The sequence below is a fragment of the Grammomys surdaster genome, unplaced genomic scaffold (genome assembly GCF_004785775.1).
Source record: "Grammomys surdaster isolate TR1022 unplaced genomic scaffold, NIH_TR_1.0 240, whole genome shotgun sequence".
NCBI classification, from domain to species: domain Eukaryota; kingdom Metazoa; phylum Chordata; class Mammalia; order Rodentia; family Muridae; genus Grammomys; species Grammomys surdaster.
Window position 1 is genome coordinate 437,565 of NW_021604685.1, and position 14,130 is coordinate 451,694.

Here is a 14,130-nt window from a genome sequence, read left to right on the forward strand (position 1 = left end):
TGATAGTTTTTTTATCTTTTTGTTTTTTATTTTGTCATGTTTAGGTGTTATCTCTTAGAAGCTGTTTTTTTCTAATGAGAGACAGAAAGGGAGTGGATCCACATGAGAGGGGATGTGAGGAGAAACTGGAATGAGTAGAGGGAGGGGAAACTAAAGTAAACTCAAACTAAACCAAAAGGTTTATTACCTTTAACAAATGAAATGATGCTCTTAGATGGTAATCGAACAAATATACAAAGCGTATTTGTAAGACAATTGGCCTAATCTCTTCAAATATCAGGAACGTGAAAGAACGTTAAAGGAATTATTATAGATCAGAAAAATACAACAAATATAGCCTGAGAAGTTTTATTGTATTCTACTTCAAGTTTTTTTTCTTTGTGGATGGTTCTTTGGGGGAACATTGAATATAGACAGTATGTTACTTAGTAAAAATTAATTTTCTGTCAGAGAGCCAACACTTTGCAGAGAGACCTGGGAAGACAGGCAACTGCATACTCGAAGACGGGACGAACAAGGTGTCTGAACCAACATCAAGCCTATCTCTGAGGCCAAACGGGTAGGCTGGTTTACACAGGAGTCACTCCAAAGTTTTCCTAGACCAAGGGGAATATTCACCACAGATATGGCTATGAATGTGCCATCAGACAGCCTTGTCAGATCGGGGAGCCACTATCGCTAACATCACAGGTAAAACATGGAGAAAAGGAAAACTACAACCCTGATTTTTGGCACATGAAGTTCCGAGGTTACAAACCACTGAAAGGGTCTGACCGGATCCAGGTTCTGAGGAGGATCTCTGACTTATGACATCAATGGCTCAGGCCCGACCTGAACAGCAAGGAGGAGATCCTGGATCAGCTGGTGTTGGAGCAGTTCTTAATCTGCATGCCACTAGAGTTGCAGGCCTTAGTGAAGGAGAGCAGAGTGATAAGCTGCAAAGACCTGGAAGAGATGCTGAGGGAAGGGAGATCCCACAAGTGGTCCATAATCTACTACCAAGGACAGGCATACCTCCTACGGGATCCCAGTGTTGGGAAGGATGAAGCTCCAGAGGAGAAATGGGATGCTATGGATTTGTCCCAAGAGCATCTATCAAATAGGACTACAGAGTTTCTCAACAGAGGCCCGGCCAGCCTGAAGCAGCAGAGCCCAGAGCTGCAGAACCTCTCAGAAACAGAAGAGCCATCCACCAGCCAGGAAGAGGACATTTTGTTGGGAGTAATTCCTGAGAGGAGACAGCCAGCCTACCTGAGACCTGAGCAGAGCCTGGGGACTGACTCAGTTCCTGACTGGGAAGAGGTGGAGACATCTGCCTTTGTTTGTCAGGACACTCGTCCCACACTGGATCCTGCTGGTTCTCTCAAGAGTAAAGGGTGCAATGCAGCCCCAAGAAGACACTGTTGAGGATGCTGTGCCATCATTGATCCATATTCTGGAAAGAGATTTAGACTTGAATAGAGATCTTCAGAGTTTTCGTGGTTTCAACTTACCCACTTCCCAAGGAGTGGCCTCCTATATTGGCAATACAGAAGATAAACTAGAGGCTGCTATTCCAGAGCCTGCTAACCCACAGCCTACTAACCCAAAGCCTGTAGAACATGTTAACATTTTTGCTGGCCAGGCTCGGTTTCAGTGTACAGAATGCAAGAAGAGGTTTCTTTACAGGTCTCAGTTTGACCACCACCAGAGATCACGCACAGGAGTGAGACCCTTCAAGTGCAATTTGTGCAACAAGGCCTTCGTCCAGTCCTCGGACCTGAAAGTCCACCAGTATGTCCACACTGGGGAGAAGCCTTACACCTGTGCAGTCTGTGGAAAGAAGTTTGCCCACTGTTCCACCCTCCAGGACCACAAACGGGTTCACACGAATGAGAGGCCTTATGTGTGTAAGATTTGTGGGGAACGCTTTGGCCACAAGGGCAACCTCACTGTGCATTTCCGCATCCATCTCAACTGAAACCCTACAACTGTAAGAAGTGTGACAAGCATTTCTGACAGCAAGGAACTGTGAAGAGACACATGAAAACCCACTAGAGAAAGGGGTCTGCATGATTCTGGATCCAGTTTTTTCCTGGAAAGATTGAGATTGAAATCTTTTCCCGCCGGGCAGTGGTGGCGCACACCTTTAATTCCAGCACTTGGGAGGCAGAGGCAGGTGGATTTCTGAGTTCGAGGCCAGCCTGGTCTACAGAGTGAGTTCCAGGATAGCCAAGGCTATTCAGAGAAACCCTGTCTCAAAAAAAAAAAAAAGAAAAGAAAAGAAAAGAAAAGAAAAGAAAAGAAATCTTTTCCCAGGGAAATGGAGGCTGGGTTGCTCCTAGTGGATGAGGTCTTATTTCTTCATGGTCATTGTATAGAGTCTTCATTGGAGGTCTGTTTCACTATGCCCTGTGGGTTTTCATTTGTTTGAGATAAGGTTAGAACACATATACTAATTTTAAGTTAAATGTTTTAAAATTAAAATTTCATTTAAGTTACTCATCTATTCATTGATTTACTTATTATTTAGAGACAAGGTCTCTCTATGTAGCCCTGACTATCCTGAAGCTCATTATGTTGACCAGTCTGCTCTCCAGATCAGAGATCCTCCTGTCTGCTTCTGGAGCAATGGGATTAAAGGCGTCATGCCTAATATTCTGTGTGTTTGTGTTTCCTGTAATTTTAAAACATGCTATGGCTCAGTGGTTAAGATCACTGCTCTTACAGAGTCCTGAGTTCAATTCTCAGCAACCACATTGTGACTTAATACTATGTATAATTGGATCTAATGTTCAGTTCTGGTGTGTCTGAAGTCAGTGAAAGTGTACTCATACATACAATAAATCTTTAAAAATTAATTTTCTATGTTTTAGTTACAATAGGATATCCCCCACTTTTAAAAGTTGCATGCTAAATTATTTAGAATAATAAAGTTTTATGGTATCTGCCACTTATTTTCAAATGATTCTCAGAAAATCTTTGTGAATTGAATGTAAACAGTAACTGAATAACACAAATGTCTAATGAATTTAGCTGGTTAAACAACCATACCTAAATGGCATTCAGTAGATCAATGGGAGTGTAGAAACCAGCAAACCATACAAACCATACAAAGAATGTTTGTTAAAATCTTTTCTCTCATTTTTATTGGATATTTTATTTATTTACATTTCAGATGTGATCACCTTTCCTTTCCCTATCCCATTCCCCACTCCTCCTGCTTCTATGAGGATGTGCCCCCAGCCACCCACCCACTCCCACCTCCCTGCCCTTGAATTCCTCCACACTGGGGAGTCCAGCCTTCACTCTCCTCCTCTCCCACCTACGCCCTACAAGGTCATCCTCCCCTATACTAAGAGATATTAAGGAAAAATGATTGTTGCTTCCTGTTATTTTTGTTATTAAAGGAATTACGTTTGTGTAGCTATCGTCTTTTTGGTTTGTTGGAAGATTATTTTCTTGCTTTTTCTAGGTTGTTATTTCTCTCCTTGTGTTGTAGTTTTCTATCTATTACTATTTGTAGGGCTGGATTTGTGGAAAGATATTGTATAAATTTGGTTTTGTCGTGGAATATCTTGGTTTCTCCATCTATGGTAATTGAGAATTTTGCTGGGTATAGTAGTCTGGGCTGGCATTTGTGTTCTCTTAGGATCTGAATGATATCAGTCCGGGATCTTCTGGCTTTTATAGTCTCTGGTGAGAAGTCTGCTGTAATTCTTATAAGTCTGCCTTTATATGTTACTTGACATTTTTCCCTTACTGCTTTTAATAGTCTTTCTTTGCTTTGTGCATTTGATGTTTTGATTATTATGTGACGGAAGGTATTTCTTTTCTGGTCTAGTCTATTTGAAGTTCTGTAGACTTCTTGTATGTTCATGGACATCTCTTTCTTTAGGTTAGGGAAGTTTTCCTCTATAATTTTGTTGAAGATATTTACTGGCTCTTTAAGCTGGGAATCTTCACTGTTCTTTTTTAATATTTTATTTATTTTTAAATAGTAATCATAATTTTTACATATTCACACAGGGGTTATAAACACAGAAAGGCAGGACATGGGGAAGGGGATGGCACCGGAGCATGTGTGTTCAGGGGGAATGCAGATATTTTCCAGAACAGGATATCGGCTGGGTGAAGGTTCGGGGGCAGGTCACTATGACTCTGTCTATGATTCACTTGTCCTTATCTAAGTTCGTATTATCCATCAAGGCTACGTATTTACAGGGTCTATGACTACTCAGGCTGGTAAATTTCCACAAAAGCTGCCTGTTTAAAATAGCTTAAAGCCCTCTGTTTCAATGTTTTTCCACAGAGAGAGACCCAAGACGTGGTGTTAGTATACATGCATGACAGGCCTATTGCTGATTTTAGGCCTATGGCTGATTTTAGGCCTTCAGTATATAAGCAGGGCTCCCCCTGACATCTCCTCCCTTCTCTACGTATAGAAGGGCTGTGGCGATTCTGATCTTGCGAAGGCGGGGATAGAGGCCTGTCCTTCAGTAATTGAAGGGGACTTTGTAATGGCTCCAGTCCCCCTGTCATTGTCTAGTGAGGCATGAGGGCCATACCCATCCCGATATCTTTTTCCTGGAGAGGGGATACTTTTGACATCAACCCCTATGCAGCCAGGCTTGTCCCCCAGGGAACCCAGAGAGATATTTTTAACTATTATTTATATTCCCTTGCAGTGCTTAGCCTCATAGCCTAAGCAAGAATTCAGATTGCCAGTCAGAGGGGGTTCTGGATGGCCCCTCTCTGCTTGGTCTAGGGGCAGAAGTCTTCTTTTAGGTTGGAACCCCTTTTAGGGCAGAACCCCTCTTTTAGGTTGGGTGGAGATGGGTTTTGGGAACACCCTAGATAGAGTAACAACATCATCTTGAGTCTCGTGGTCCTCCATAGCTAACTTATGATAATGTATCTGAGTAGGTTTTGCTACCAAATTATTTATCTGTTGTTTCACAAAGTTAGTCAGTCTATTTAAAGCCCAGGGACCAAAAGAAATAAGCAAAAATAACCCAATTAATGGTCCCAAGATTGGAGGAAGTAGGGTTGACAACCATGGAGAGGTTGAAAGCCAATTCTTGTACCAGCTCTCATCTTTCTCTCTCTGTCTCTGTCTTTTCTCAGGGCCTTCTCTGACCTTTTTCATGCTCTCTTTAACCATCCCTGTCTTGTCTATGTAAAGGCAACATTCTTCTTTGAGGGCTGTACACAGACAAAAGCTGTACACAGTCTTTTCTATTGTAAAAGAGTAAATCAAGTCCAATAAAGTCCTTTGAAATTTTTGTAGGTCTCTTTAGACAGCGAAACGAGAAATTTCTTCAGATTAGTGATGTCAATCTCTAGCTGTTTGATGTTCTTGTCAGTGGCCCGTCAAAGATCTGAGTAGTATAAGGTTGGAGGAAAGCATCAGGATTAGAACTTCTAACAGCAGATATCACGGGTGCTTCATTTTTACCTGGAAAGGAAAAAGAAGGTAGTTCTCAGGGAGATTTCTCTTCCCTGGATGTCAATTGTTATTCATCTTATTTATGGTTGGGCTTGGCTTTGTGGGGGTATCTATTTATTTCATTAATCTTTTTGGTAGCCATTTAGCTGTGCCTTCTGTGGTATTAAACAGGCATATCAATCCTCGGCCCCATAAGAGAACTGGGTCTGGGCCATTCCCTTTAAGGGTAAGAGGGTCCTTCCACTTAGCTGTGGCATAGTTTTTATTGGTCTTGGTGATGACAGAGGCAGTCAGCAGAAGATTTGTCATGAGCTTTCAGTTTTAGAGAGTTAAAAGTGAACAAGGCATGATGGAGAGTATTTAGGGGGACTCCTTCTGGGGGGTGTTATTCCCCCTCTTTTGTTTTTAAAGCCAATTTTTCAGAGTTCTTGTAAAATCAGGACAGATGTGCCAGCAGCTGCTCCTTCCACACTCAGAGAGTCATGAAGACACTATTTAAAGAAATATAAATCTATATTAATAATCTCTTTTATCAAAGGACTGTTATAGAACAGTCAACAACTAATCAGACTATATATCTATTAATAATAGCTTCTTCTAGTTTTTGTGAGATTTTCCTCTTTGGTCAATTAATTGTTAAGGGAAATTAGGATTTACATCTCTCTTGAGAATATTAAACAGATTTAAATTCTTTTGTGGGGAGCTTCAAATAAGATCTTAGCCAATTAGCATCTCCTAGAAACTTTTGAAAATAATTTGAAATAAGTAAACTATCTTTTTTTTCCAGACCCATTATCTGAGATACTGCCCGGGTTAGAACTCCTGGGAGGCCCTCTTCCTCTGGGTTTTGTGAGGTTGGGTACAGAGCTGCCACCTGGGATCTGCTCTGTGCTCGGGCCCAGACCCATTCACTCTCTTCTATATCTATTATCGTTAGGTTTGGTCTTCTCATTGTGCCCTGAATTTCCTGGATGTTTTGGGTTAGGAGCTTTTTGCATTTTGTGTTTTCTTTGACAGTTGTGTCAATATTTTCCATGGTGTCTTCTGCACCTGAGATTCTCCCTTCTATCTCTTATATTCTGTTGGTGATGCTTGCATCTATGACTCCTGATCTCTTTCCTAGGTTTTCTATATCCAGGGTAGAGTCCGTTTGTGATTTCTTTATTGTTTCTACTTCCATTTTTGATCCTGGATGGTTTTGTTTAATTCCTTCACCTGGTTGGTTGTGTTTTCCTGTAATTCTTTAACAGATTTTTTTTTGTGTGTTTCCCCTTTAAAGTCTTCTACCTGTTTACCTGTGTTCTCCTGTATTTCTTTAAGGGAGTTATTTATGTCCTTCTTAAAGTCCTCTATCATCATCATGAGAAGTGATTTTAAATCTGAATCCTGCTTTTCCAGTGTGATGGGGTGTCCAGGACTTGCTATGGTGAGAGAACTAGGTTCTGATGATGCCAGGTAACCTTGGTTTCTGTTGTTTGGTTCTTTTGCTTGCCTTTTGCCATCTGGTTATATCTAGTGCTACCTGCACTCACTGTCTCCTATTATGTTGCTTGTGTTAGAAATCCTCAGAGTCCAGCAGTCTCTGTGATCCTGTGATCCTGAGCTCCTGGGTGGAAGAGCTCCTGGGACTCAGGCTTCCTCTAGGATCCTGAAATCCTATGATCCTGGGTGTGTTAGAGCTCCTGAGAGCCCAGCTTCCTCAACTGCTCTGAGTGCAGCGGATCTTCTGCTGCTCTGAGTACAGTGGTTCCTTGAATCGTCAGGATATGGTGTCTTCACAGGAGCAGGCCAGCTAGGAGTCTGTTCCAGTAGAAAGGATCAAGGGGCAGAAGAGGAGTGGTATTCGAGAGGGCAGGGTTTTGGTGGGTGATGGGTCCTGAGTGCTCCAGGCTTCCAGTTGTAGCTCTGGGGTGTAGGATTGTTGGGGGAGGGTTCTTACTCACTGCTCTGAGTACAGTGGTTTCTCTATGATGGGTCAGGATATGGTATCTTCATGGGAGCCGATCAGCTAGGAGTCTGCCCCAGCAAAAAAGACAGAGCAAGGGCTTTATTTTCTTTTTATTTTTTAAAATTTATTCTTTAAGAATGTCATACAGTTATTTTGATTATATTCACTCCCCTCCCCCAACTCCTCACAGATCTTCCCCACCTTTCTTTCTACCCGATGTTAAGGTCTTTCTCTCTCTTAAAACAACAAAAAGACAAACATGGTGTTGAGTTTGTGTTGGCCAGCTAGCTACTCCTGAGTGTGGACCCTCCCCTGTAGTGTAGTTGATACACCCAGTGTCACTCCTACTCCTACTTGGAAGGTTTGAGAAGGACTGGTTAAAATACCTGAGTAAAGGCATGTGAGGGTAGAAAATCTACCAGTTTGCCATAAAAGCGTACCTAGCTGGAACTGGATGAAATGTGGTCTCTAGAGGGGGCTAAAATCACACCTACTACTACTATATGAAGATCCTCCAGAAGCCCTGAGAACAGGAATTGTTGCCACATAGGACAGCTGTTGCTAAAGAGCTCTAACCTGAGACTATTGTAGATAGGTTGGGAGTCTCAAAGAATATAGTTACTTGTCAGTCAGTGTTCTACAATTCAGCCATGGTCATTATCAAAACAAGCTGGCACTGAAATTTTTACATTCTATTTCGCTGTAACTTTATCTCAGGGCTATGTAAAATATTAGTAACCCTGGGAAAGAATGCTTTTGGGCAGAAGTACGGATAAAGGTTTCATCCGTAATAAGATTTGGAAATGAGGGTAGGGAGAAAAAAACATTTATATATTAAAAAGGAGTACTACAGTTACCCAAAAGATCATTTCTTCCTGGATTTGGTTAAGTAACTATAAAATCCTTTGGAAAAAAGAACTGAGGAGACCACACTAAGCTAATGCAGCAAAGGGACCATAGATATTCTTGTGTGATGTGAACAGTGAGAATGTGGAAAATGTCTAGTTTATAACTGAGAGGTGTCAGCTTCCCTAACATGGAGGTCCTTTTCCAGCTACTGGCACCTCAAGTACCCAAATGAGGGAATTCCATTCAAAACTCCATCTTCTGCCTATTTTCAAGTTTTGAAAAGCATAAAAATCTTAGTATCTCTGAGTTCATCCAAAGTTTACCCATACACTTTGGTTGGAATCCTCACATAGCAACCTTCCTCTGTCCACTAAATAAGAGCTCTAAAACCTCCAGGAAGATTTCTAATAGAGGTTCTTCCCCCAACCAGTGTCTTTGTTGCAAGCAAGAATAGATAGATAGATAGATAGATAGATAGATAGATAGATAGTATAATAAAGTTATATTTTATTGATATATATATGTAGTTAGTATAATAAAATTATATTTTATTATGCTGAAGGTTATATAATACTTATATCTTATTTTTTTGATTATGGTTTTAAGCTTATTTTTAGGTTAGTATGTATTGTGTATTGTGTGATGTATTTTAGCTGAAGGTTAGATTTAGTTTTGAATAGAAGTTTTTGATTTGAGGGTTAGGGTTTTGGAGGCGACTTTTAAGCCTCAGAGCAGATTGAGGTGTCATTTTTTTAGATGTGCAGAGCCAAGCATTGCTTTTTATTTTTGTGTATATACTGTTTAATGGGTGCTATAAGATTCACATACACAGTTTGTTTGTGTATTTTTTTTGAGTTATGTGTTTGATTATTTTAAGTAAGTAATATTACTAAGTTTTAATTATTAGGTGCAGCGTGCAGCCTTAGGTGTAATAAAATTTTTAATCAAGTTATTTTACACTTAACCTGCATTTTTTTCATTATGTTCATTACAATCTTGTTTTGTTTTATCTCAGAACTTATTCTAGGTGAGCATCATCTCCTAAAGAAAGAGAGCTATGTCTTAGTGTCTTAGTCACTTTTGTATTTCTATACTAAGACAGCATACACGAGGAAACTTATAGAGGAAAGAGTTCATTTGGGGGCTTACAGTTTCATAGGGTAAGTCCATGATCATTGTGGCAAGAAAGATGGCAACAAGCAGGCAGGTATGGGACTGGAGCAGTATCTGAGAGCTCACATCTTGGTTCACAAGCAAGTGGCAAAGAGAGTCAACTGAGACTGGCAAACCTTAAAGCCCACCCCCAGTGACACACCTCCTCCCACAAGGCCACACCTCCTAATCTTTAGCAAACATTTACACCACCTGGGACTGAGTATTTAAACCTATGAGCCTATAGGGGCCATTCTCATTCAAACCACCACACCTATCTTGAAAAGGAGAACTGTATTAATTAATCTTATGAGTCTTTTCCTGCCTTTAGGAAAGATTTTGAATAAAATATTTGCTACAAGACAGCTTCAAAGTAAACTGGAAATTGTACAGTTTCATCACAGAAAGTTCACTGAAGGATTTTTTCTTATGTTATGGATGAAATAGCGTAGACATAGGGAGAGGTTAGGGGACAAAACTGGTGTAAGGCACATGCATCGGCAACGAAAGCATCAATTTGATATAATTTGCACCTTTCTAAATATCAAAAGAAATGAATGTGTATTAGTTTCTTTTCTGTCACTATGATAAAATACCATTGACTCTCAACATATACTTAAGAGAGGAAAGGTTTATCTTGGTTTACAATTACATAGGAATATAATCTATCATGATGAGAAAGATATAGTAACAGACAGAAAAGTATAGTGGCAAGAGCAGAAATCCAGCAGATCATATTAACTCTGCACTGAAAAATCAGGGAGAGGTTAACAAATGAGATCAGGTCATAAAATGCCATACTTCTTCCAGCAAGACTGTGTTTTCTAAAGATCGCATAATCTTCACAGACAATGGCACCATCTGAGAACCAGGAGTTCAAACACATGAGGTTATAAGGAGCATAGCATATTCAAAGAACAATATACCACTTCTACCCATAGGATCATGTTTCTCTTGTGATAAATGCAAAAATCTTTTAGCCCTATTCCAAAAGTTCTTCTACTCTTTAACGTCTCAATACTCTTAAAAAGTTTAAAGAGTCTTCTGAGCCTCAAGGCAGTCTCTTATTTGTGAACTCTCCATTGGAAAATTAAAAATTCCTCATTTCCAATGTTCTAGGTCACAAACTATACAGTTTCATTCTAAAATGGAGGAAGAAATGATAGGAAAGGATAGGACCAAAGCAAAGACCAAAATAAAACCAAGCAGGACAAACACCAAATCCTGTAGTTCCATGTCTAATATCTGGAGCTGGAGTATTAGCTTTAAATGGCTTAGGTGATTCTGCCCCTCTAGCTTTGCTGCCTGAAATCTCTATCTCTGTCTCTGTTTCTCTGTCTGTCTCTCTCTGTCTGTCTGTCTCTCTCTGTCTGTCTGTCTCTCTCTGTCTGTCTGTCTCTCTCTGTCTGTCTGTCTCTCTGTCTGTCTCTCTGTCTGTCTCTCTGTCTCTCTCTGCCTGTCTCTGTCTGTCTGTCTCTCTCTGTCTGTCTCTCTCTGTCTGTCTGTCTCTCTGTCTGTCTCTCTGTCTGTCTCTGCCTGTCTCTCTCTGTGTCTCTGTCTCTGTCTCTGTCTCTCTCTCTCTCTCTTGTGTGTGTGTGTGTGTGTGTGTGTGTGTGTGTGTGTGTGTGTGTGTGTAATTCCACTCACTCATCTTGACAGACATCTCATGGCTCTGGCACCTCCAACATCTTGGAGTCTCCGTTGCTGCCCAGGCTTCACGTTCACTGCTCATTGCTTCACACAATGTCCTAGGAGAGCCTCCTATCAGGAACTCTTATCCTGCCATATTGTCTTAGTTAGGGTTGCTATTGCTGTGATGAAACACCATGATCAAGAGCAACTGGTGGAGGAAAGGGTTTTTGTTTTTGTGTTTTGGTTTTCATTTGTTTGTTAATTCACACTTCCATATAACAGGTCATTGTCAAAATCAGTGAAGGCAGGAACTCAGGCAGAGCAGGAAACCACAGTCAGGGGCTAATGCAGAGGCCATGGATAGGTGCTGCTTACTGGCTTGCTCTCTTTATAGTGCTAAGCCTCACCCTCTCAGTATGACCCCTTCCTTCCGGGACCTTCAACTCTGGCATTACCTGGACTCTCACAGTGCCAAGCCTGAGCCTTTCTCCATGGCCACTTTGTGTCTTCAAAACCAGTAGCACCTGGGTAACTCTTAGATCGCCAAGCTCAGCTCCCAGCACAAGGTACACACTTGGCCTTGTCTGGAACACAACTTCTGTGTGCTGACTCTCAGGAAACACTTTCCAGAAGATTTCACTTCAGCAATGACGGTCTATTCTTAATTAGCACTAATTTCTCAGCTACAACTGACCAGCATCAAGAAAGAATTCTAGCAAAGCAAAGCTTTCACTTTAGTAGTTGGATACGTTGTTAATCACAGCTGATTCTTCAGCTCCGGGTAACAAGAACTTACGGAGTCTTAACTCAAAATAACAAATGGCCCTGATAGCCTTTAAATTCCCCTCTGAAACGTCACAAGCCAGGCTCTCATATGCATTGTCCTTGACATGCTTATTGTCCAAGAGCCTACAGAACAGCTCACCAAGCTTTGAACACTCAATGACTTTTCTCACCTAAAGTTCCAAAGTCCTTCCATGATCCTCCCCAAAACAACATGGTCAGGACTGTCACAGCAATGCCCCACAAAAACCAAAGAGGTGACAGTGGAGCCAGGATTGGTCTTAACATTTCCTCACCACCCTGAAGCAGTTGGTCTGATAGAATGGTGGAATGACCTTTTGAAGACACAGTTACAGCACCAATTAAATGGCAGCAGGTTCAAGGTCTAAAGCAGGGTTCTCCAGAAGCCGATATATATGCTTTGAATCACTGCCCAATATGTTTCAGTTTTTTCCATAGCCAGGATCCATGGGTTAGGGAATCAAGGAATAAAAAAGGTGACAGTTCCACTCAATAACACTACTTATGACCCACTAAAATTTTTTTCCTGTTCCCACTACCTTAATTCTTCAGGTCTAGAGGTTTTGCTTCCAGAATGGGAAGCTCTCCTGCCAGGAGACACAATAAGCATTCCTTTGAACTGGAAGTTTAGACTTGCCCCTGGCCACTTGGGACTTCTGACGCCCTTAAGCCAGTAGGCTAAGAAAGGAATGATATTGTTAGGAAGGATGATTGGTCCGTTCAGATTACCAAGGGGAAATTGGATTGCTTCTCCACAATGGAAGTAAGAAAGGTGATATCTGAAGAGCAGATCTCTTGGTGCTACCATGCCCTGTGATTAAAGTCAATGGGAAACTACAACAACCTAATCCAGGCAGGATGACAAAGGGCACAGACCCATCAGGAGTGAAAGTATGGGTCAACTCCTCCAGGAAAAGAGCCAAGACCTACAGAGATGTTTTGCTGAGGTTGGAGGAAATCTAAAATGAGTAGTAGAGGAAGGTAGGCATAAATAGCCAGCTAAAGCCATGTTACCAGTTACAGAAATGAGGATTATTGTTGATATGAGTGTTTCTGTAGTATTTTGTTAAGAATGTGTTTGGACAGATATTTGTATTTACTTTCCTAATTTTTTTTTATCATGTGGTGCAAAATCAGTTAAGAAACTATCAATGGTATTTCTATTTAAATTTGAGACTAAAATAATATCCCTCAAGTGAAATTCCCACCAATTCTAAATTTAAAATGTGCTTGCAGTTGTATGGATGATAGTTAAATCATGTTTAAGCATTATTATGACCTGGTTGTTTTTTCATTTGGAAATTAATCACAACATAAGGAGATATGAATGTGTGTTAACTTGGCAAGGGGTAGACTTGTGATAGCTATTCTTGGTTGTTGACTACCTCTAGAATTAAAAATGGAGGGCACATCTATGAGGGAGTTTTGGTTAATTTGGAGTAGGAAGATCTGCTTCTAATCCAGATATTTGAGGTAAGAAGACACTTCTTTAATACAGATCTTTTGAGTTGGGAAAAGGCACACCTTTAATTCAGATCTTGAGGTGGGAAGACTGACCTTTAATCCAGATCATTTGAGCTGAGAAAATCTATTACTAATCTGAGCCATACCTTCTACTCTAAGCCTATATAAGGACATTGAAGAAGGAAGCTAATATAATAATATACATATGTACCCAGGACTCAGCAGATCTCTCAAACTGCAGAGAAAATAAAGCCAGTAACCATCTAATCTAATTTCTTTCACACCTCCAAAACCAGTGCAATATGGATGCCATGCCGAGTTGTGCTGTAAGATCAGGATGGAGCATATACCCCTTGGACCACAGTTGCAGCAGCTTCTGTGTGATAGGCCAGGGTGTAACTTCCAAGTCACTTCCCAGGTGCTTGATTTCTAAGAACATAAAACCTCTTAAGGTCTCTCCTTTCACAAATTTGAACCTGTCACTGTTCTGTTGCTGTGAAGAGACACCATGACCAAAGGAACTCTTATAAACGAAAATATTAATTGGAGACTTGCTTACAGCTTCAGAGGTTTAGTCCATTATCATGGTAGTCATGGCAATGGAGCAGTATGTGAGAGCAATATTCAGATACACGGCTGATTCTTCTCAAATAGTGATATTTCCTGAAGACTAAGCATTTAAATATATGAACCTGGGGTTCGAGGTGGTGTTCTTAGTCAAACTACCACAGAGCCTTTAGTAGGCTGGGTCTTGTTTGCCTTTCCTATTTTTTGGAGAACAGAGGATCAAACTTTTCTTTAATGGTGCTAATCCCCTTAATAATTGCAACCTTCTTTTCAGCACCAGTCAGAA

General features: G+C 40.8%; 1 pseudogene; it reads left to right on the plus strand.

The window, feature by feature from the left end:
- Positions 1–625: 625 nt before the first annotated feature.
- On the plus strand, positions 626–2,055 carry LOC114626829 (annotated as a pseudogene).
- Positions 2,056–14,130: the final 12,075 nt, after the last annotated feature.